The sequence below is a fragment of the Corvus brachyrhynchos genome, unplaced genomic scaffold (genome assembly GCF_000691975.1).
Source record: "Corvus brachyrhynchos isolate BGI_N302 unplaced genomic scaffold, ASM69197v1 scaffold258, whole genome shotgun sequence".
Lineage (NCBI taxonomy): Eukaryota > Metazoa > Chordata > Aves > Passeriformes > Corvidae > Corvus > Corvus brachyrhynchos.
This window is the reverse complement of record NW_008240122.1, coordinates 13211-37831: the sequence shown is the minus strand read 5'-3', so window position 1 is coordinate 37831 and position 24621 is coordinate 13211. Positions and strand designations below refer to the sequence as shown.

At 40.6% G+C, this 24621-nt stretch overlaps 1 pseudogene; it reads left to right on the top strand.

The window, feature by feature from the left end:
* The first annotated feature begins 6959 nt into the window (after positions 1 to 6959).
* Positions 6960 to 12797, top strand: LOC108449219 (annotated as a pseudogene).
* The last annotated feature ends 11824 nt before the right edge of the window (positions 12798 to 24621 follow it).

Here is a 24621-nt window from a genome sequence, read left to right as displayed (position 1 = left end):
AGGGAGACGCCCAGCGCAGCTTTTCCCACTTTTTCCCTTCTTTTCCGCCACGTTTCCCCTTTTCCGTTTTTCTTTCTCTTCCCTTCCCTTCCCTTCTTCCTAATTAGACAAATCACCGGGCCTGCAGGTATTATCAATAAGTCGCATATTCATAGCTCCTCAGGAAGGGGCGTTTCTTTTCCATTAAAAATAACAGTAAATCATCACCTTCCCTGAAATGTTTACATGTATTGGATAGATGATGACAGAAAGTTGGAACATCTTAGCAGAGTTGGTTTTGGTTGGTTTTTTTTTTAATATTCAGAAATGCTAAAAAAAACTTAAGCTGTTTAAAAGAACCTAATCTGGATTTATTGCAGTCTACAACTCCTCATGAGGGCAAGAGGAGGGGCAGGCAGTGACCTCTTCCCTGTGGTGCCCAGTGACAGGACCCAAGGCAGTGGCCTGAAGCTGTGTCAGGGCGGGTTTAGGCTGGATATTAAAGAAAGGTTTTTCACCCAGAAAGTGCTCGGGCGCTGGAACAGGCTCCCCAGGGAGGTGGTCACAGCACCAGGCAGCCTGACAGAGCTCAGGGAGCGTTTGGACAACGCTCTCAGGCACATGGTGTGACTTCTGGGGATGTCCTGTGCAGGTACAGGAGTGTGGATACAAAAATGCTGCTAGCAAGGATTTTCTTGCTATTTTCTAAGTCCGTGAGAGACTTTTCTCTCTCACAGAAGAGGTAGCAGTTATGTAAACAACCAAACACCTGCAGCCTTGAGGAGTCTTGTTTATAGTACAGTAGAAAAATATTTTGACAATGGATGTTTTAGGATTTTAGCCAATCACCCCCAAGGGGTGGCTGATCCTTTGTCCAATTAGACTATGAAGAAAAAAGTTTATAAAAGAGTTTGTAAAATAATCAAATAAATCAATCTTGCTGCACAATTCCTGCCTGCTGGATCTTCTCTCCTCCTCCTCCCTACGGCTGCAGGACACGGTGATGTACCCTAGGGCCCAGGCCTGCCGTAATACAGGAGTTGGACTCGATGATCCTTGTGGGTCCCTTCCAAGTCAGCATGTTCAGTGAAAATTCTCCTTTAAAACCAGGGAGGAAAATTTCTCATAATTCTTAAAAAAATCATTCATGAAAAACTACAAAAATCATGGCAGCTCTACTGGCCCACCACATATGAACACTCATGCTACATCATACACAAACCACCTGCCGAAAATAAACCAAATAACGTAATGGCTTAAAATGTGCAATTTGGAAGCAGCAATGTGTGGGCCCACATCCAAACATCGAGCCAGCAAATACTGAGGTTACATAAATGGCACTGAGTAACACCACAGTATACTAATGACATTATAGAAATTTTAAGACAAATGTAGTGTGTTCTAGCATCATTTATGATAAGGAATGATGCCAGGGTGCAGTTCTGGATTCAATTTAATCTATGTGTGGAAGTGGCTGTGACTGGAACAGAAACTCCTTCAGCAAAGCATTGTAACATGCTTGTATAATCATAGAGTCGTCATGGCCTGGGTTGGAAGGGACCTTGAAGATCATCTTGTTCCAACCCCCTGCCATGGGCAGGGACACCTTTCCTGCATCAGTTGTGAAAGGGAACAGTTGTATGTCCTGACCTAGAAATTCAGCAACAGGACAGAGTATTTCCTCATATTACATCTCCACGTGGTCTCAATTATTCCCCAATTTTGTTTCAGGTTTGAAATAGGTTTGATGGGAGTAGGTGTCATGGTGTTACTGAATATTTATCAAATATTCTTCTATTAGTCTTTAGAAAAATTGAAACCTTTACTTTTATCACCAGGAGGCACAAAAACTCCTGCTGTCCACTATAAAAATTGTATAGATTTCTATCTCTGGAGAATGTGTGTTCTTTACAGGAAAAAATGAGCAAATGAATTATACAGTGTGAAGACATTTTAGTTTTGTAATTAATGAGTACCAGGGTGATCTAAAGGGTTCATGTTTATTACTGATTTCAATTACCTTGAAAGAAAATCCTCACATGTACCATTAGCATAGTGAATAAATTACAGCATTACACAATAAAAACGACAAGCAGTATGTATTATTCAGGCTGTAAGCTTCATTTCTGGTTTCAAATATCTCTGTTTCAAACTTCTGTACTTTCAAATTAGCAGAAGGTCATTGTGCATTCCCACTGTTATCAATGGGAGCCTTTCTATTTATATTTCAAAAGAAATAGAGTAGGATTTCAATACTGTGTTTTGTCTAGGGACTATCTTAAAAGATTCTTTAGAAATGTTGGTTTGGATCAGAGAAATGTCAAAATGTCATGCTTCAAAAGCCAGCAGCAGAGTCATTTTACTTTTTTTTATACTTACTAAGAGCTGGCTAATTTTGAGAAAAATGTATTTCTAAAAGTGGTCATTAAAATTTTTAACAGGCACTCCATTTTCTTTCTTTCTGATTTTCATACTTACAAAAAAAATGTAAGAATTTTTTTCTTCTTTTATATGGACATGTAAGTGAACCCAGACGCCAATGATCCCAAAAATACGTATCAAGTTTGGAATGGGGGCCTCTTTTGTCAGGTATTGTATTTTCAACTCTGGTCTCTAGTTCAGGAGGAACTCTCAGATTTCTAGTCCTGAAAATACATGTGCTGACTTCAGGCCCTCAAAAGCCACCAAGTAGTTTTCAATAACCTGTTTACAATATTGCTTCTAATATTTTATTTTTCTTTTCTTCTTTTTTTTTTTTTTACATCAAGATAAATAATATTTTATGCAACTTTATATTTCTCTAAAGATACTTTGTTTCTTGTAAATGGAAATAGGTAAAAATAAATGTCTTACACTTTGCTGTGGAAGTCCAACACAGCCTAATTATACAAATTATAGCAAAAAAAAGTATAGTAAAGCACTGTAGCAAATTATGTTTCTGGCAGCTTTTTTTGTTTTCCAGTCAGAGAAGATTGCCCAGGTTCAGAAAGTGAAAATAAGCTCAATAGGAAAAGTGCTGTAAATAAAACCATAAAAATGATGAATGATGAAAAATAAATGCACTTTATAAAAATAATTAGAAAAACAGCTGAGAAAAATCTTGGTTTTTTTCTTTTCAAAGAGGTGAAAGACATGTAAAGTCACAGTCCAGGATCTCAAATGTGCCAAAGTCTTCTAGCAAAAAAAGGAGGAGTTAAGTATTCAATATTAGACAGGTAAGAGATCTTAGAAATATTTTTACATCACAACAAGAGAAATTATAAATACTGGAGTGACTGAGACAATGAGTGTTTTATTTGAGTTCATTTTCACCACAGAAGTAGTTTGGGGTTTTTAATATTCAGTTGCGTTTGTCCTTACATGTCTTTGTGCACATTGGGTTTTTTCTCCTCACTTTCTCTCATTAGGTCCATGCCCAGAAATTTTACATTTACCTAGGACTGTTGTACATAGACGACATCATTTTTGGTAATGTTCTGGCTACTGACTTGAATGACAAAAATCATACACAGGATTAACAAAAACATATAAAATACTGGGATATTAGAGAGAAACACTCTAAAAAGTATCAGAGGATAAAATTTCCCACTACTTTTCCTCTTTTGCTTTATGAGGGAAGCAAAGAACACATTCATTGAAGAAACTCTGCACAACGCAGCTGTGGACAGGACAGCAAAAGAACAAAGTTTAGCAGCTTTAATTGTAGTATTTAAGACCATGCTACTTCTCATCTTCTGTAATGCTTGGATTCAAAGTCGAGTGAGAGTCCAAGAGCAATGTGTGCAGCAAGGCAAGCTTCAATGAGGGAGTCTGTTGCAGCAGCTGTACCTTGAAGGTTTTGCATTACAAACCATTCAGATGAGAAAATCATAAACCCACATGAAATAAATTCAGCAGCAGGTCAAGTCTTTACACAAAAGACTGTAAAATCGACAGGCTAAGAGGATGGGAATTAATGAGGAGGAGACTGAGGAGAAAAGACACATTTTTGCTTTCAGAGAGGGGAGCATATGAATTCTACTAACTCCAGGTTTGCTTTATTATCCATTCCTTATGTTCTGTAAAGTAATATTTAAAAACAATGCATGGCTGGACATTTTGAAAGTATGTAATTACTTAGCTCTCTTTCTTGTAATGAAACTATCAGCCCTATATGTTATATATGTCTTCATATATATGCTAATTTTCAAAATAGTATTCATTAACCTTAAGAACAGAACGTGCTCAAATTGATCATTAAGACCGCTATTTAAACTGATTAAAAGACTGATTATTTGAGATGTATAGAACTTCAAAAGTGAAATTCTGGAGTGTCCTTAAATCCTTAATAAATCAAAATTTAAAGTATTGGAATTGACTCTCAGGAAGGATTCTAGTATGATAATCCATAATTTCTGTTGGCTCGCTTACTAAGTCATTCCTAGGAAAGTGGACAAGTTTAGGATCTGTGCCTCAGTTTCTCCTCTTTTGAAAGGGAGGTAATGCACACCTTCCAGATTAAAAATCCTATCTAGAACCTCTCAAAATATTTGTCAAAAAATGCTTTAAGTGATACAGTAAGTAAATATTTTGCTGACTTGAGCTGCCTAAGCAACAATATTAGAGTTTCTTACTGTGGAACGGACAGTGTCAAATGATTTTTCATTAATTTATTTGTACTCACAGTCCCTTCAGATATATTGGGGGAAAGTTTTTCAAGTACGGCCATCACCAGATTTCCATGCACCATTGTTGTCACAGAGATTTTCATTACCAGGTAGGTCAGTCGCTATTTCTCTAACTCCCAATGTCTAAAAAACCCATGCTATGATCCCAAAATAAGATTTTCTCCTGCCTTGTTTCTCCTATGGGAGAAAAATGCACAGAAACCACATTAAAGTCTCATCATGAGCAATGATGGCAGAATCCCATCCAGGTTCTCTCCCAGGTCATCACACCTGCAGAATGTTGTGCAGCTCCGGCTTTCCCTGAATCCGGCACCTTTCTGTACACTTGGAAGGGATGGTCCTAAGGCAGTGTGATAGTGTGCAGCTCCTGCCAAATATGTCCTGGCTTACAAGCCACCACGTCTGGAAAGGCAGGCAGCAGAGCCTTCAAAAGGCTTCAGTGTACCTTGGGGCACTTTAGTGACTCTACAGCTTCTGCAAAGCCTTGATAACCCAGCTGTTACAACTGGAGAGCAGCCAGGCCCTCTCCAGTTTCATTCACACCACACTTCCTTTGGCTAATGCTTTGTACTTCCTGCAAAAACTGCAGGTAGAATGCCAGCTACTGCTGAAGTCTTTTCTGCCTCTGCATTCTCTTTGGCACTCATACAACTGCACCTGAAAGTAGGAAAAGTGCCTGCTGACCTCTTACTGATAGCAGTGGTCTGCAGGCTGGCTGTGCCAACGTATGTCTCAGAGGCAGAAACAGGAAGCTCCTCATCCCTGTGCCAGGGCCTTTCCTGCTTGGGCAGATTGCTGTTCATTTCAAGTTAAGGTGCCAGAAGCACAAGCCACACACTTACAGTCACTGACCTGTGAAAAAGTCCTGCCCTATGGCCTTGCTTAGAAGTATCATTTGGCAGTTTTGCCTGGTGTCATCAGAGCCTCTGGGAACAGGTGGCATACATAGGAGCTGATGGCAAATGTAGTCACGTGCCTTTGTTGGGAGCTCTAACAAGCATCCTGGGGGCAAGAGGCCTTCATTTTCAATCACATGATGATAAAGTTGAAAATCCTGACGTAAAAAATTATTGGGAAAAAAAGAAGTGGCTTAAGATTGTGAAATATTTTTTGAAGGTTTGAAATGTTGTGCTGAGCATCCTGTCACCAAAATTCTGAGATAAATTGTAGCCAGGGAAATGTTAGGAATTTGACAGCTTGGGAAAATCACTGACATTTTATGCACTATGCACAGTATTTCGCCTTTTACATTTTTAACAAAAACGTGTACTTAGCTAAGGACTATTCTCCTCGCTTCCACGAGTGGCAGAGCAGTGGCAGGGAGACTGTCACAGGGGTTTATTTGTTTCCAGTAAACAAAGACTGATATTCATCCTTCTGTTACCCTCTTCTGCCTCTCAGAATCCTCTAGTTAAAGAGTCTTTTCCACTATGCTGTCTCTGTTATTAAGCTTCCAAATAAATTGTTGTGTATGTCAGTGGAAGGTTGTATAAATAAAAGAGAGAATTACAAGAGTAGCAGGAACAAAAATGAAAGAAAACTTTCTAGCATTTTTATGTTGCAAGCTTATGTTTCCAGGAAGGTACATAGTAAATGAAGCACTTACACTGCATAAAATCCACAAAAACTCTGTGGGTTTCCAAAATCAAAATATTGTTAAATCAAAAATTTGTAATGTGCCTCAGTAGTGTGTGGAAAATCACGCTGTGAAGGGCCAGTGTCCACAAAGGAGACAGAGGAGCCCTGCAAGAATCTGCCTTGCCTTGCCTTGCCTTGCCTTGCATTCAGGAAAGGGTAAGCCCCAGTCATAGCAATCAGATTGTGAGACCACTTCAGTTGGCAAAGTTTTATATCCATGAACTCGAAGTCACAGGAGAATCTGTGCTGCTTGTTTGCAAAGTCTAAGGTTCTGCTTTGCAGTCAGTGAGTTTTAAGGTAGGAGAAGAAAGAAGGATTTCTTACAGATTTTTTTTTTGAGTGTATAAATAAGGACATTTTAAGGTATGTGAATATAGTTATTCTTTTTGTGTTGAGGACCTTGAGATCCATGACACAGGGGATTCTCTCTTAAACTCAGGGACTGACAAAATACAGGGACAGGACAAGGGGAGGTGGCTTTAAACTGAAAGATGGCCAGTTTAGATTAGATATTGGGAAGAAATTCTTTACTGTGTCAATGGTAAGGCACTGGAACAGGTTGCCCAGAGAAGTTGTGGATGCCTCAACCTTGGAAGCATTCAAGACCAGGTTGGATAGAACTCTGAGCAACCTGGTCTAGTGGAAGGTGTCCCTGCCCATGGCAGGGGGGTTGGAACTGAATGATCTTTAAGGCCCCTTCCATTCTGTGATTCTGTCAGAATTGTTTGGGTGAGTCACACCGAGCTGAGGAGCCACAAGTTCAGCCACCATCACTACAGAGACATTTGATCAGAGCTCTCAGTTACATTCCCTGCTCTCTCAGGTGGAGTCCATGAAGGGGTCTTGGCACCTCTATGATGAACAGAGCAAAAAGTATATCCTCTGCACGAGTCAGTGGCACCAAGTGTGCTTCCCTGTGTCCGCTGGCAAGAGAAACTGAAGTGCTTTAACAGTGCTGATACTCACGAGGCTTCTAGTCACCTGCATGAGGAATGGGGCAGCTTGCCCCTCTCTGAGCCAGCTTCAGTCTGTGAACTCAGGGAACCTGCCTGCCACGGTGACACAATAGTTCAGATTCTTTTTTACTGGTCTCTTTGTCAAAACATATTTTGTTTGATTTTTTGTACTTTCTGCAGGAATCGTTTGACAATGACAGCTGGCTAGGAAGTCTTAAAATGGTGAATAGGATCTTGGGAGCAAAGTTGAAGACTATGGCAAATGAGCCACATCAGTACATCAGTCAGTTCAGAGCCTTCACAGAAGAGCTGTGGCTTCTGAGAATCAAGGAGGCTTTCTCTTCTGCAGCTATATTTGCTGCTTTTTAAGCTGGCTTCACAGTTAACCAGGATTTCCCTATCTCAGAACCATACACCTTTTTTCATTTCAGTGTAATTGCTGTGTCTCTGGGTTTCTGAGACTTTCTGTTTTTTAAGATACTAAGAGACTTTCTGGATGAGAAGACCAGTTCCAGCTTTATCACACCCCAATGCTGGATGTAGTAAAAATCCTTAAAACCGTAAGTGAAAAAAATAAAACAAAAAATCCCCACTCATCAGATAAAGCGAAGGAAAACATTTGATTTACAGTCTGCTTCTACAGAAGGCCTCATTCCTCCTATATATGCAATTAATTATTCAAATAACTTGTTGAAAATTGATATAATTATTTATAATTATTCTTGGTTAGAATTGTAGAATTATGTGATTACATCTAGATTAATGCATCATAAATGCAGGAGGTACAGCCTAGGTGAGGAGTAAATGTCATTTTATTTTTCAATTTATTCATTTTTACTAGGTAAAAAGATTCACAGTTTAATTCTCATGATCCTAAACAGATCATGAACTTACTTACTTACAGGCTCACTGAACTTACCTTTATTAAATTTCTTTTTTAAGTTAAGTAGTAGAACCTCTGCAGTTACGGATGCAAAACTCACTGGGTTTTACAATATTTAGGAAGGCTAGAAAACACCTTAGAGTTGTGTGATTGACGTGCAAGTAATGTAAGTGTGTGTTTCCTTTCTACAAAATCAAGCCTGTAGTGTTGAGTGGGTTATTCCTAGGAGAATATAACTGCTGGAGAAGCAGCAGTTAATTCAAAGTTAGTTTGTTTTTAATCCATCTCAGTCTTTGCTTTTCTCTCATGACACACATTTAAATTTCACATTTCCTTCTACTGTAAATTCATCAATGTTGTTACGATTGTCTAGCACAGGTGCTTAATAGGTTTCAGTATGTATCAGATAAGCATCTGAACTTGATTTTTTTTTTTTTTACATCTTTATTAAAAGCCATGACAAAGCTACTGGGTCTGATTCTGCTACAGCAGAGAGTTGTGGAGGCTAGGATTGATTGCTGGAGTGAAATCATTCTGCAAGCAAAGTGCAAAATTGATTGTAAAGGTCTTTAGTTAAGACCATGTTTATTAAAAATGTGCATTGATTTTACTGGTGTTGTGTCTAAGAAGATTGTATCTTCTTCCATGAGGGAATGCTACCTCTAAACAAAATATATCCTGTCCACCAGCAGCTTGCACAATTGGGTAAATTCCTACTGAAGCAAGTAGAAACTCCCTGCCAATTTAAGTCAATGTTGGAAGTATCTTTTTTGGAGATGGATACCAGTCCTACATATGCTCTGATGCCAGAGGATCAGGAAATGAACAGTGAGGAAGACTTCAACATGCTAGAAGAGAGGGGCATGACCTCTGGTGGCAGAGGAAAGTTCTCAACAGATTTTGATGCTCAGAGCAATGAAACCTCAGCTGGAAAGCCCTCTCTGTCATGAGGCTTCTCACTAACTCATGCTAACCAAGAGGACAAAGCATCCGTTTGTGAAATCTCTGATCCTCTTCAAGTTAGTGAAGAACCTCAGGCACAGATTTTAAAACCTGATCTAGAGATACCACATCAAGCCAAACTAACTACCATTATCTTTTTTCTAAGATAACTACCATTATCTTTTTTCCCATCTAAACTACAGCCACTACTGCTAACCACAGCAAAAGGTGTCTCTGAAGTAAGGCAGGCTACAGAAACACAACCTGTAATTTATGCATGGCCATTAATAAAAGATGGAAGAGAGTTCCAGCTCCTTTTGTCACAATTTTCCAAAATCTTCAATACAAAGCAGCCCAAACTTAAGAAGACACTGTTCTAGTCCTGGTGTAACTGAAGATGCAAAATGTTTCCAAATAACCCCAGTGAAAGAGGTTGCACAAGAAGAGTGAGACAGAAAGACAGCAAGATCCTCTCCTCTTATTGTAAAGTTGTCTAGCAGAGTTGTTTCAGAAATTTTGAAGTCACTCACCAATATCAAGAATAAGGATTATAAGAGTATGCTAACACTTTCATCTTTTAGTCCTATTGGAGAACAACTGGAAATTCCTGTCTTTAAGGGAAGTGCTCTGATGATCTACAATGCTCAAGTCTGCTTTCTGTAGGTAATGAGGCATGAAGATTTGTCAGCGGAAGTGGAAATAGCTGGTCATCACATGTTGCTTATGGTTTGGCTCATTCCATGTAGTTCTATCCATAATCTAACTCTGAAAAAGTTCCACATCCACTGCTGTCAAGAAAGGATGCTGTGAAACAGAACATAAAATGTCGTACAACCTGTGCTACCCCCACACACCAAAAGAAAGCATCAAATGAAACACATTTCTCTTCACACAGGATGGCTGCTGTCTCTCAGCCCAAGAACTGATCATACATTTTTAAAAAAATGACTGCCAGCAGTGACACAGTGTGACCTCTATTCCTATTCCATTTGGACAATGGCAGAGTTTAGTTTTCATCAGTACTACATTTTGCTTACTTAGTAGCAAAAGGAGAAGGGAAAACAGTGCTTATCTATTACAAGTAGAATACCTATTTCAGGTGTGGGTTTTGGTAGCAGATACTGAAGGAATGGGTATTCATACCAGACTGATCTCAAATTGCAATACCTCATGGTCAGATTTTGCAATGTTAAAGGTGACCGGTGTGTGAGATAGATGGGGTAGAGACAGTATTTTCCATGGAGCAAGGTCCATAAACAGTTGTAGCAGGGTTTTAACAGGAGACACCTGTCATTGTTGTACTCTTGACAATGCAAGTGCGTGATCTCCTATAGCTCCTTGTAAAAATACACAGAAACCCCATAACAATCCTTTGCTTTGAGGGCTGAATAAATTCTAAAGCCAAGAATACAAGTTATATCTGATGCAACTGAACATCAGGAAAAAAAGGCCATGTGGTTGTAGCAGAGGATGGGGAGACAGAAATTTTTTGCAGAAGGCAAATATTCTGGTACCATATGGTGCAGAACTCCCTGGTGTCCCTGAGCTCAAATTAAAAGAAGCTGGCTGCCTGATTTTCAACAGGGAAGATTTGAATTTTGGAGCTGCTGTACAAGTGTAACACCTAGCCTTAGTGAGGATCTTGTGCGGGTTTCCTGATGACAATAACAAAAATAGGTTTTGAAAACAAGACAGTTCAAATGGAAGCAGCTGGAGTGGTGTTTTTCACTGCAAAGGTTTAAAAGCTGGTGTTTTCTTTGTATAAACTGATTTTTTTTTTTTGGTCTGGTTCCCTATGGAAATAAAACTTAACTGATCATATCACCTATATATTTCTCTTGGTCTCTATGTCTCTTGTCCTCCTACAAATTCCAAAAAAATAACTCAGCAGAGAGAGAAGAAACATCCCAAAGTGCTCAACTGTATTATTATACCAGAGTCCACATGGATGATGATGATGATGATGATGGATGGGTTCACTGCTGGGAAAACCTTTGATTATTGTGTGCCCTTGAGACACCAGAGAATTTAACTATGAGATACAAATCCTCAGGAATACGAACTTCACTAGCTCCACTGCTTCCTGAAGTACGTTTTATCAATCTGTGGTGTTTTATTCTCAAACCAAACTGAAATCCAGTCCTACTGATATTACAGTAAGGTGATTACAGTGAATAAGTGCTTTCATGTGGAGAAAATGCCTGGTACTTACAAGCTCTTTAGACTGATGGAGAAAGGTGCAACATGAACTGATTTTTGGAAGATGAAATCAGGCGAATTAGAGGAGAATGCACAGATTTTTAACTGAACAAATAAATTTAGGAGCAGACAACTTAGATGAGTGGACATTCTCTGATTTTTTTATGTTCATAAATCAGGACAGTGGTTTTTTTTGAAAGATAAACTTTAACTGAAGTTTTATCTGTATTAGCAGGGTGAAATTTTCTCATCAGAAAGTTAAGACAGATGGCAGCATGTTTCTTTCTGGCTTAAACTTTACAATCAAGCAAGAGGTGGGCAGTGAGGCTTGTAGAGACACCGTCGTCAATGGAAATAACAGAAGGCAAATAACTTGGCTGAAGATAAATCTTTAAGGAACTCACTGCCTCACCATATCCATTCTGTAAGACAGGGCCCATCTATGTCTCTAGAACATTTACACTTGACAGATACATTTTAGCAAATTTTGCTTTCATGCTCAAATATGTTTAAATATTTTCAGCTGTCCTCATTTGAAACAATCAACAAACACTGTGGTAAGGCATAAGTATTTAAAGAGCCAGGTGGCCACCTTACTTTTTTCTCTTGCAGTTTTTAAGCTTTATTTCTGTAGGAGGCTTCCAGGAAGACACTTAATGACATCAGTACGACTTCTTGCCTAGGCAGCAGCAGCTTCTGAGTGGAACTTATTATGGAAAAGACAGACACAATACATTCAGGTTAATAGGAGAAAGCAGGGAGCCAGCTATTGCAGGATATACTATTTCCAGTATACTTACGAAATCTTGTTCTTTGCTTCACATTTTGTTCATACAGAAATACCTTGAGAAGGGTACTTCAAAACAAACGTGTATGTGTCTATACATGTATATATACAGCTATTTATTTCTTATGCAACCAAAAGTTTGCCTTCAATGGGAACCAGTTGGGCCATTTCTTAAAACTAGCACAGCCCTTTACTGAAGGATTCTCCAATACTCACAGGGAATATATTTGCCTTTTCTGTACTTTACCCATGATCCTGAATGCCATCCTGATCCCACAGCCTGATTTATCCTCTCAGAGCCCACACTGATGTGCTGACTGGACATGCATTACCCTCACTGCAGAGGAGAGGTGTGAGGCTGGGACTGGGAAACCGGGCTCAGAATGCTTCAGTGAGCGAGCTAAGGACCCCTATGATCAGAGATGGGGGAACTTTCGCAGTTTCTGTGTAGCCATAGGCACCAGGCAGGCTCAGCACTAAGGTCACAGCACTGTGACTCATGGTGCCTATCACAACTTGCCAACACTGAGACTCAGCTGCTGGTGGCAGCATGGGAAGTTCAAGGCTAGTCTTCCAAGTGGAAGGGAAGAAACAGATTGTGATTTTCCAGGTCACTGAAGCTGTTCCTATGGTGTTCAAAGGGGAGTTATTTTGGCACTCAACAAATCCAGCAACAGAAAATGTCAAAAGCTACCTGGAAATATCTGGGACCAGAGGGAGAACCTGCTGCATGGAAGATCTGTACTCAGGACTTTCCAGGGGAATTACCTGTCAGTTGGATTGTTTGCTCTCAGTTCTATGACAGCCCATAGGGGGTAAAAAAGGTACTGCAATAGAGGGTAGTTCTATATTTTTATCTGGATCTCTTTTGTCAGGCTTTCCTGGAAAAGCTGGACTACACTATCAGAAATTAGAGGCACCTCAGAATGCTTAAGGAAATGCCCAATAGGAACAGAACTCAGTTACAGGTTATGGCTGTGCTTCAATTGTCTGTGCATGGAGTGGACCCTCAAACAAAGCAAGGGCACCTATGAAATGAGCAGGACTGCCTAAAGAAGCTGAATGCATCAGGAATGACTGAATTTTGAGTAAGGATGAGCTCCTAACACAGCATCCTAAACCAACACCAGTCCTTGTCATTCAGGGCTTAATGTTTGAGACAGCATTATGGCAGAATCATACCTGATTGTTACACCGCATTCCAAACCCACTTCTAAGGATGACTGGGAACCGTGAAAAGCAGTTCTGGTCTGGCTGGCTGTGCCTTGAGCCAGCAGCACTCTGGGGTATGAACAACTACTTGCTGATGGTTTTGGTCTCATGGTGCTTGCCAAGGCTTTTCCTAAAGGACACCGCAGACCTTCCTCCTGTGTCAAACAAACTCCACAGTAGGCCCCTTCTGCAGTCTGCAGTGATACATGACTGGCACTCCATCAAAAGTCAGCTTGATGGGAACTGTGGAAAAATTGATAAGTATTTCTTTTATCAGGATTATTTTGTGGCCTGGCAGAGTCCCTTTAAATGCTGGCAGTAATTCTTCATTGCCCTTGCTGTCTGCCACCTCCAAAATACTCATCAGCAACTGCAGCTACCTATCAGCTGTTACACAACTGTCTGTGCAGCTTTTGATTATGTTTTTTTTTTCTTCCACAGTGCTACCATCCTTCTGGAAAGAGAGAAAGGGACAAAATGTTACAGTGATGCTACACAATAGGGCAATACATTGTGAATAGCTACAGTATAAATGAGACAGTTTAGGGTAATGGCTGCTGACACCTCAGGCAGTCCACAGGCCACAAGTCTGCAAAATTAGGGTGATAACAATTATTGTGCTGTGTGACAAACAAATCCATGGAGAATTTCTCTTTCTGAATGTGAAATCTGATTTCTGTGATACCTCATTCAGTTTTGGAGGGGCTGAAGCTCAGAATCGGAGCTTCTATTTTGCTTCTATTTTGGTGATCTCAGGATCATCTTGAATTTGCCTTGAAGCCTGGAAATCTGTAGTAAAAATACAGATTGGAAAGAATTTATGGATCACACTGATCTGTAATCGCCCTCTCTTTTTCTACTTAAAACCAGAAAGAAAACATTACTTGTATTGTTGTGTACGGCTCGTTTCAAACACCCTGATTACTTCTATCTGTCTGTTAGAGGCTTATCTCATCGTTAAAAAGGATGAAGAGGCATAACAAGCTCTGAGAATCAAAATTCAAGAGCAACCACACAGATCACTGATGAATTAAAGCAGAAGAGATAGGGGAATTTTGTAGAAGATAGATGCAGAGTGAGAAAAAGATGCAACTCTGATGTAGGTCTGCAATGCCAGCTAAAAATAATATAAAATTTTTGTGGTCAAATGCATGTTTAGTTAAGTAGATCGTTTGATCCACAGTTTGAATAAATACAGGGCTCCAGAGCTCTCTGGAGCTTATTTGCTTTTGTCCTCAGGGAAGTACCCACACGGTGTAATCCCAGGGAAGACAGCAGCTTTGCCTGGGTCCCTGGGGCATGGTGCTCATCCCTCAGCACACATGAGTGCATGAAGTCCCTTACTGGCTGCCATCCTGAGAATCTGCTAATTCAGTTTCTCAGTGACTTCCAGCGTTCTCTCTGGTCCTGTAGGTCTTGAGAGTTCGGGGAGTTAATGTGTTCTCTGTGAGAGGTGATTATTGTATTAATTAGTCATGCTCCAAAGCTTTATATGGATAAGACTGAAGCATTTAAAAGTCAAAAGTTACAATGCCACCTCCCAGAATTATGTCAAAGTGACCCCGCAAATAAATTCTTCACTGGGGTTGCTCAGGAAAAGCAATTCTCCCTCTGGCCACAGGGAGCCACACGGCCACCGCTGTGAGCCCAGGGAAGAAAGCAAGGGAGAGGGCAAAATCTGCCGAGTCTGTAAAGTCCCTGCCAGAGAAGTTTGCAACAGGGGTTGTTCTCTCCTTGAGGTTACCCCACCAGTTACACCTGCTTTTTCACCAGCACCTGCTGGCATCTTGCACTCTTGTTAGCCTGGCACATAGAATGCATAGATAGCAAAATACTTGCATGCAAACAGAGTAATTAGTGCAGACTGTCATCACAATTTATAAGTTCCTTTTTGACTGAAATTTTAAGGTCACTTTGCAAGATGGAGAACAACCAGTCATCTGTGAAGCCCTAAGCAACAACAGCAGTTGCTTGGCCCCAGAAAATAATCCAGGTTTTGTGTGATCACCCTAAGTATACAACTCTTAAACATTTAATTCTGTCTGTACCAATGGCATTCTCATCAGTAACATTATAGATCAGAAGGCCTGGTCGTTATCTCACACTCCATACATCTAAGATCATTCTGGTATTTATGTATAGGTCTGGTAGCTGTGTTGTGCTTTCTAGACAAGACCGTCACATTCAACTCCCTCAGCACCCTCAGCTTCTTTCTCAAGACCTCTGCCTGGCTCACACAGACAGACTTGCACTGCATGTTCCCAGTGTCTCCCTCAATGTGTTTCCACAAAATTTCAATTTGGTAAGCTTGGAGATTCAAGAAAAGCTCCTATAGATCTTTTCTTGTGAGGGAAGGAAGAAAAAAAATTAAATGAAACAGCAACTCTACAGAAAAGCATCTAAGGAATTATTAAGGTCTACTGAGGGATCAGTTTCCCTTGTTTTCAGCCTTTCCTTACCTTTTCCTTTCTCTAGACACAGCACATGCACTACAAATGTAGAAATACACTTCTTGGGGATTTAAATTCTAACTAGGCATCCAAATAGTTAATCTTTCATTTATTCAGATCCTTAATGCTCATTGCCATGCAATCTCACTTACCAGAGTGTGTAAACATGTTGAGATATTGCCTAAGAGTTCAAATATTGAGGTAGTTGGTTTGGACAAGAAGGTCTGCTGCACTGATTCATACTGAGCCAGATTAGAGGAGGAGTGCTGATAATGCCACGGACCTGCCTGGTGTCACATGCCAAGTTAATTGCTGGACTAGAAACTGAGCCTGCTAATGCTGAATTTCAGTCTGTTGTTCCATCTACTGTTCTTTGCTGCTCTCAAGCAAGAAGTTTAGCTGTTTGGAGGTGCAGATTTGGCCTGTAAAATCAAATTACATTGTCTCAGTCCAAACGTAGCCTCAACTCCAAACGTCCCCAGCTTTGTCTGAAAGCTGATACTTCCTAAATGAAGAGCTCCCTCTGTTTCATGTATCTTGGAGATAAATTGTATAGAGCAAGGACTATTCCTTGGAGGACTTTAAAAATGCTCTTTGACCAAATGATATTTGACATTTCCTTTGCCACTCTGCAAGGCTCCTCAGAGGGCTGAGCTACTCTCATTTCTGTCACAGAGGCACAGCCACCATTCCACTTCCCTTAAGCTAAACAGAGTATGATGAGCAGCAATTCAGAATTAATTTGACAGTAATGGAGTTGACAACTATTACTGTGAGGTATTTCTGCTATGAACATTGTCATCCTGTCCTCATTTCACACATACCCCCCAAGTTTTGGTGTTACAAGGAATCTCTGAGGAGCAGACAACCCCATATACAATGCACACACATACACCCTGATGTCCAGGCACAGCAGCAACTTTGGACTTGGCTTCTTTGGATACAGCAGCTGTAGGTTGGAGATAGAAAACAGCCCCATCAGCAAGGGGCTTCAAAGTACGTGACACACATAGGTCCACAGGAAGTGGCAATTCTTTCTAAAAAGGAGTCAGGCCTAGAATCATAAACTAATTTTGGTTGGAATGAATTTTTGGAGCTCATGTGGTCCAACACCTTGCTAAAACCATGGAATATCTTAGGCAAAAATGCTTATTATTTTCCTTCTGGCTCTCTTTCTAATTAAAATACCCAAAAGAAACTGGCAGTGGAAGGTTGCATTCTGTGTACGACTAGAAAAAGCAGTGCAGGTTAAATTTAAAATATGTGCAGTTCCTTTCTTTCTAACACAGGTATAAGTTAATGAATAACACTGAGCTCAATACAGTTATAAAAACGGACACTACTGGCTACAATCACTACACAATATCAGAGTGGATTCTCTCCCTATCTGCAGTGATTTGATGTTTTAATACACACATTGTAATTTAGGTCTTGCAACCCTGAGGACAAGGGCAAAGTCCTGAAATAATGAATGGCATAGGGTGAAGAGAACTGATCATTAGTCTCTTTATGCAGCACTCAAAACCACTTCCCTTGGACTTCTCTTCCCCTTTCTCAAATGAAATGTGATTTCAACATGCCTTGTGGGAGCTTGGCTCCTGCCATGCCAGATATCCCTGCTCAGCAGAGAGCTGCATTCCACCTGGCCTGTAGCACTTACCCACAGAAGCACGGCACAGAGCTGCTCCAGGCTCACTGCCAGTGACTCGGACATGGCCTCTCCTTGATCCCAACCTGCTGGACATAATGAGTTTGTGCCCTTCCTGTGGAGAGCCAGGCTAAAGACAGATGCTGGAGTTGGTCACTGAAGAAACCCAAACATGGCAAAAATGCCAAGATGTGTGAGGACAGGCACTGCAAGCAAGGACAGGTTCCTATCCAGCTGATGAAAGAAATTTCCTTAACTTTTAATGTCTCAGCAGCTCGATTTGTAAAATCAGAACTTAATGTTCTAAGGTATTAACACAAAGTCTTGGCTCCATTCAAGTATGTAGGAGCCTCATCTCTGACTTCAGTCTGCATAGCTGGTGCAGGCTTATTTTAGTAACTAGCCCTGTATCACAGCAACTATCATAAACAGATATGTATAGCAATCAGTTTAATGATTTTTATCAGTTTCATCATTATGACACTGGGAAAGCTTCAGGAAACAAGATGATTCCAGGACAGTTCTGTAAATGTATCTTCTATGAGAATAACAACACCGCCTACTCGGTCTAATCTAATAAACAATGTTTGCCAGTTCCAGGTAGCAAGTATTTCAGTAGACTCAACCAGAACACAGTCAAGTAAGTCCTTCCTTTGCTTTAAACACAGACAACAGGAACATCAGTTATCCCACATGCTGCTGATAGAAGTGGGGCAGTTTGATTTTACTGAAACCCTCCCTGTTGGTTTCCTGTGTGGCCATGGGCAAGTCAGGCACAGGGGCTGTGTGTCACTTCTGCTTCTCTGGAATGAAATGGGCTCTGATACCAGCTTCTCAGGAGACAGGTAATGATCAAGATTTTGATCTTTTGATGAGCTGTAGCATAGAAGAGCAAGATGCTTTCATTATTAATATTCTCATACATTTATCCTGTAGTAATTTATTGCATGAGCCAGGAATTATTCCTCAAAGAAGCGTAGAAGATAAATCCTCTCGAGCTGTTCTGTGAGTGACAAAGGCAGGGAATGCTGGATTCCTACAGATTTGAGTTCTTTGTCTCCTGAACTCTGCTTCCTCCTCCCTTAATAGCAGTGCAGCTGAATGTTCCCTGCAACACCCACTGGGTATGGAGAGCACACGCTGCAGTCACTACAGCCATCACAGACTGGCCAGCTGGCCAGGTTAAATAAAATGCCCATATTCTGCCTACTTTTTTTCTCACATGGGTGTCAGTAATCTGGGGAGTCTGCCCTCTGGGTAGCTATTATTTTTTCAGTAAAAAGCCCTTTTAGGATCACACTTGCAGGATTTAAATGAAGATGAGGATGACCAATAGGCCTGAAATATGTGGTGCAGAGTAACAACAGATGAATCAACCACAAAAATCTTCTCTTTTTAGGAAACTGGGGATGTTTCTCCCACCCCTCATGTGTGAGATGGAAATGCAATATCAAGACTCCCAGACAGCCCTCTGTTTTATGGCAATAAAGTGCAATACAATTAGCTTAGGGCATTTTCATGTTTTAAAGATAGTTTCCCTGTGTTGTCATGACAGGGTTAAATCCTTTTTCATGTTCTAGATAAGCATTTAACAATCTTGTATCTTAATATAATCATTCTAGATTTTCAAACCTCTTGGTTTGGGGATAATTCTTATATTTTATTGAAAATTGCTTGTATGATGAATAGAGACTGTAATTTTGTCTAAAATTTCATAAGGAAAAATGTCATATATGGATAAACTACATTTCTAATGCCTAGAAAATATAAGGTATTGAGCCTAATTATAAAGTTGTCCTTTTAAAAATTTAATTTAGCTTTTTGGCCTTAAGATCAGTATTCCATTAAGTCATAGGCTGATGAAAGACATGTAGGTAATAGGAGAAGCAGCAGCCTGTTCTTTGGCCTGGCTAACTGCAGACAGTCCAAACAGTTATTTTAATACATCTTACTCTGTTAGGAGAATTATAGTGTCATGCATTTGTGCTTACAGCACTAGCACTAGCAAGGTCGTAGGTAAGCTCAGTTTTTTATTTGAATGTGGTTTTACCCAAGCTAACAGGAGCACCCAGGAAAGCTGATATATCATGGATATGACTTAACCAAGATTGTATGAGGAGATAGTATCTTTTCTTTTTCAGTCCAGTAAAATACAGTTGTTTTCCCAAGAGGCCTTCCCTAATGTCTTTAATGGAAAAACATACTACATAATTACGTGACTCCTAATTAACAAGAGCTGGCTCTGAATTCTTCTGTTTAAGACGTGCTGGCCTGCACAGCTCTAAACTGACAGCTTTAACTCAGTGCCTTCAGTAAGGGTGTGCCCATGTGCTCTGTGCTTCGCAGTGGTTCAGATCACTGACTTCTGCACAGTCCCTGTGATATCCATCAATCCTGTCTCCTGCTGGCTCACACAGACAGCTTAGTCAGCTCCATGAAAGGTTTCATTTTTTAGATGAAAAATTCAGATGAAGATTGCTGCTGTCTGTGATTCAATTGCCTCTGAAAAATAGCAATGTCCTCTAATATTCATTGTTTTAATAGTGCTGGTGTACTGGAGTGATAATCAAAGTAAGATCAGTTGTAATTTTGACTGAAAATAAGGTCTCTGTGACCAGATGATCTGAGGACACAGTTTGTGGTTGCATGGGACATCCAGAAGAAAAGAGGAAGCTTAGAAGACATACCACAAGGTACAGGACCCCAATTTAAACCTCATTTGAAATGGGGTTGTTAGTCCTGGCTTTCTGAGGTGAAAGTCATGTTGGTCACGTCCAGTGGGAAATGCTGACCTATTACCTAACCTCTGTAGTTCACTTGAGACAGAATCACAGAATCTGGTGTCTGTTTGATCCCACACAAGCTAATTCAGCATATTGTGCTGGCAGAAAATAGCTAGCTTTGGTTTGGGTGGTCATAAGGTTTTTGTCAGTGCTATTCAGTGTAGAACACAAAAGCACAGGGAGGCAAAGTGACTTGGTAGGCCAGAGGGGAACGTCTTCCAATGCTTTTCCAATGCCAGTCCAGTAGTGACCACAAGGCTTCATGTGTTGCTTAAAATATTTAAATGGCCTCCAACATTTCAGTGTCAAAATCAATAGCATTCTGATGAATTGGGACATTCATTTTCTTCTCCCTCCCCCTTCCCACATTTTGAATCTTTTCTCTCTGCTGGTATACTAAATTTGTTTTGAGGTTTCAGACAAATTTAGAACATTTTAGCTTTTAATTTTAATTAGTAGGCACAAGAGGACCTGACCCCTTTTATAATAACTGGAAGGGTTGAATAATCAAAGTCTGAGTAGTCAAGGTCAAAATATGTTTCTTAATGTACATCTTACAGTTATCTAATACTAACTCTATACACCATAGATGTTAATCTACAAATCTTTAGAACCCAAATATTTGTTTTTGTCTATGAACAAATTAAACAAGACAGTTTTAAAATTGAAAATTATTAATGTCACAGTTGCCTAACATTGCATGTAGTAGCAGTGCATCTGCTCGTGTTTAGGTCAGTTCACATCAGCAATAATGCTTAGGCTAAAGCTGCTTCTGTCTTTAATACAGGATCTGTAATGTCACAGGAGGTTCAATGTCTGCACCACAAGCACAATTACATAATGATGCATCACCCACAGCATCTATTGGTGTGTATTTATCAACAAGGATGAGAGGCATATGCTCAGAGGGATCGATGTTCCTGTTAACACATTGCATTGGAGGGATGAGCAGACACCCCCATGGAAATGGATCCCAGGAGCAGGTAGCCTGGCTTTCTTAAGGCATTGTTCTCATTCTTCCTGAAAGTAAGAACAAGATCATCTCTGCTTGGTTATGCTAATCTGTTTTCAAAGCTCGATACAATCTGTTTTCAAAGCTCAATGCAGTTTGTCAGAACAGGCTATTTCACCATTATAAAAACGCTGAACTCAGGCTGCTACTCCTGCAGCAATGGATTTAGGAGAGAAAAGGGAGAAATTGGCCTGCACACAGAGCTACACAGCAGCACCAGTTCATGGCAGTGCTTGCAACACTACAACTGGTGCACTTGGAGACCTAGGAGGAAGCTAAGTAAGTGTGCTTGCACATGCCTGAGCCAATTAACGAAACCATGGCAAGCTTGTATGCAAGTACACGAGGTTTTTTCCAGCCTTAATGATTCTGTGATAATTACTTCTACAAAGCTGCTTCCTATGTCTAACATTCAAAATAACTACCTCAGCCAAGTAATTCTTCAGCTTTTTGGAAAGAACAAACTAGAAGTAAGGTGCTTATATCAGAAAAGAATAAAAGGCAGGAAGAGACAATTTGTAATAAAAATACTGAGTCTCCTAACAAGGAACAGTTCAAAAGAGGGCAGGGTGGGGCATGTAATTGCTGCTGAATGTACAACCAGCCCCCATCAGGAAGAATACTGAGTACTTGTCCCATAACTTCATCTTCAGTGGTGAGCTCACCAAACCCTTGTCCTAAAGTCTGTTTTTTTCATTGAACTTTCCTTCCCCTCCTCTAGCTCTGTTTGGAAACCTCCTGGAGCAGTGCAGTGAGATCTAGAGCGTTATTAGTCAGCCCTCTGCTGCCTTGGTCCTTGGCCTGGTGTGTTCACACAGACTGAAATCAGGGCCTGTCCAAACCAATAAGCCACAATCTGGATGGAACATCTGAAGGCAGAACACCCACCTACACTTTTTAATGCAGTGGTCACCACTGGTAGAGAAACTGAGGAGTGTAGGAGTAAGCTTTGCATCTGCCACAAATAAATCAGGAAACGACCATGAATTAAGACCCCCAGTGCTCCCACCCTTTGGGAAGCCTGGGAGAGCCAGTACTGCAGATAGGAGAGGCACTGCTCTGAGCAGGCAGCTCCAGAGGCCGGTTTTCATGGACTGCATGCAGCACTAGGAACTGATTGCAGGTTGTGTTTTAAACAGCACCCAGCAATGTAGACGTGACTGGGTTTGAGAGATTGTGCTTGAGCAGTTCTTTTCCACAGAGTATCTCACTCCAGTGAGGCAATCAGCTGGCCCAGCTGCAGCCTCAGGCATTTACTTTGTAATTCACTCCCTCCAATAAAAACATAAGAATTCATGTTTTATAAAGCTGGAAGAAAAGACTTTCTAGCACAGTGCAAAAATTAAGTGCATCCCTCTTGTCATGTTTATGCATCACTGTAAATGCTGTTCATCTTTTTAATTTTGCCACATATGCACTTAACTGCCTTTTCTTTGCACTCTTGTCTAAATGTTAAAGCAGATTTCAATCTCTAAGTATCTTCCTAAGTCTTTCTTGTAGGTCTGTGACCCAGCTGAATAGAAGCACCTTCCAGCCTCTTTATTTTCTGTGTTTTAGGGTGCAGTCCTGAGATAAGTGAGCTTTCTCCTCATTTGAGGCTTAAGTGTGAGTCATTACTCAGCGAAAAATCCAGATGGAATGTTGTCAGCAGAGTTCTTACCCAGCTCTGGGACAACAGGTGAGCAGGATGAAAGTAAGGCTGATAAAAGAGCAGCATCTCACTGGCTATTCAGCTGAAACATTTATTGTAAAATCTCTCAGTCACTGCTTGAGCAGAAGCTCATGATCCCACAGATCTTGACCTGAGAAATTCCTGTTTGGGCCAGCACAGCACAGCAAGTGGTACCAACACTAAGCCAATGCCCCAGAAAGCCCAGGTCTTCCTAGTAAATCTGTTTGATAGTCAGTTTATCAAATACCAGATACCTATCAGGGATCAGGGGAATGCAACATGATTAGTAACCTGCTGCACCATCAGAGAAAACTGAGGACAGCAACCAGTTTGACAGATCTTATATAACAAACAAGTCAGGTCCAAAAATCTCAGCACAGATGTAATAATCCTCTTATTTATATATCGCCTTTTGGAGGGGATGAAGGACTCGTAACATTTCAGTACTGGAAACTTCCACTGGTGATGCAAGTTGGAAGAAAGATACACAGTGACCTGAAGGACTGAGGTAGCTGAGCCTCTGCAGAATGCAGCAGGCAAGATAACACTGTCAGGCTGCACTACCAGACAAAAAGGCACTGAGCAATGCAGATGCAGCTGGTGCCTACCAGATGTTCTTTGAGAAATGTTCTCCAACCTTCAAGTAGAAATTGGACAGAAACAATGCATTTCTCTCTAGTTGTGGCAGATAATTTCTGGAAGGATTTTGCATTTGGGATGTGTTCAGCAGAGATTTATCATCTTAAAGAAACTGTGGGCTTTGCCCAAGGTCAAGACAGGACAGCCTGTGCAACTGTTTGTGGCAAATCCTTGGACTACAAAGAACAAACAAACTGAGCAGCCCAAAGCCTTGTACAAGCTGAAACATTCATTTTATCCTTTACATTAAACTTTAGTTTCTCCAGGTGCTCTTAAACTTGCTTTCAACCTAAAACAGGATCCTGGACATGAAATAGCAATCCAAAAGTTAAATCACCCAGTGATTTTTAGTACCATGGGAATTTACTTGACTAAGAGCAGCACAGTTTAAATCAGACCCAAGTTAAGTTTTGTTGGCATTAATGCCACATTCTGATATAAGAAAAATCCTGTTCTATGTCCTATCTGAAAAGGTAATATCAAAAAAAGCCTAAATTATCAACTGTTAATATTAATTCCTACAGGATACCAGAACTCACCCTACTTTCCCAGTTAAGATGAATCACCAGAAAATATTTTGTCCACAGCAATGCTTGTATTGCAAATGGTTCAACCAGCTCATGTAGGATAGCGGGGTGCACTTCGTTATCTTTTCTTTGTTATCTTTTCAGCTCTCTGGAAAATGTGGGGGAATACAGAGACCTACCAGAGAGTGCCAGTTTGTTGAATTACCTATCTAAGGAGATGGTATCCTCATGAGATCTGGTCTTCCTAAAAATACGTGTGGCTTTGCTCAGGTGGGGATAAAAGCAGTGGTGAAAAGTGTGAAAAGTTTTACTGTGGTTTGTAAGGACAGGAGAAAGAGTCACACTTTACTTTTCTGAACCCAGTCCCAAAGACTTTCAAGGGCTGGTGTTAAGCTGACAAAGTGCAGATGCTGTGCCTACCCACTTCAACCTGCATGGGTTACAGGTTCCAGGCTAGGCTGCATTTAGAGAGAGCCCAGTGGAGGAAACAAGCTGGCTTTCTATCCCCATCCTTTTCTGATCTAATGATCCTTTAAAAGCCATGTGTCCCCTTTGCCATGTCCCAAGGTGTAGAAAGTTGTTCTGACTTCCCCACTGATTTGATTTTGTCTGCCTCCAGCTTTGCAG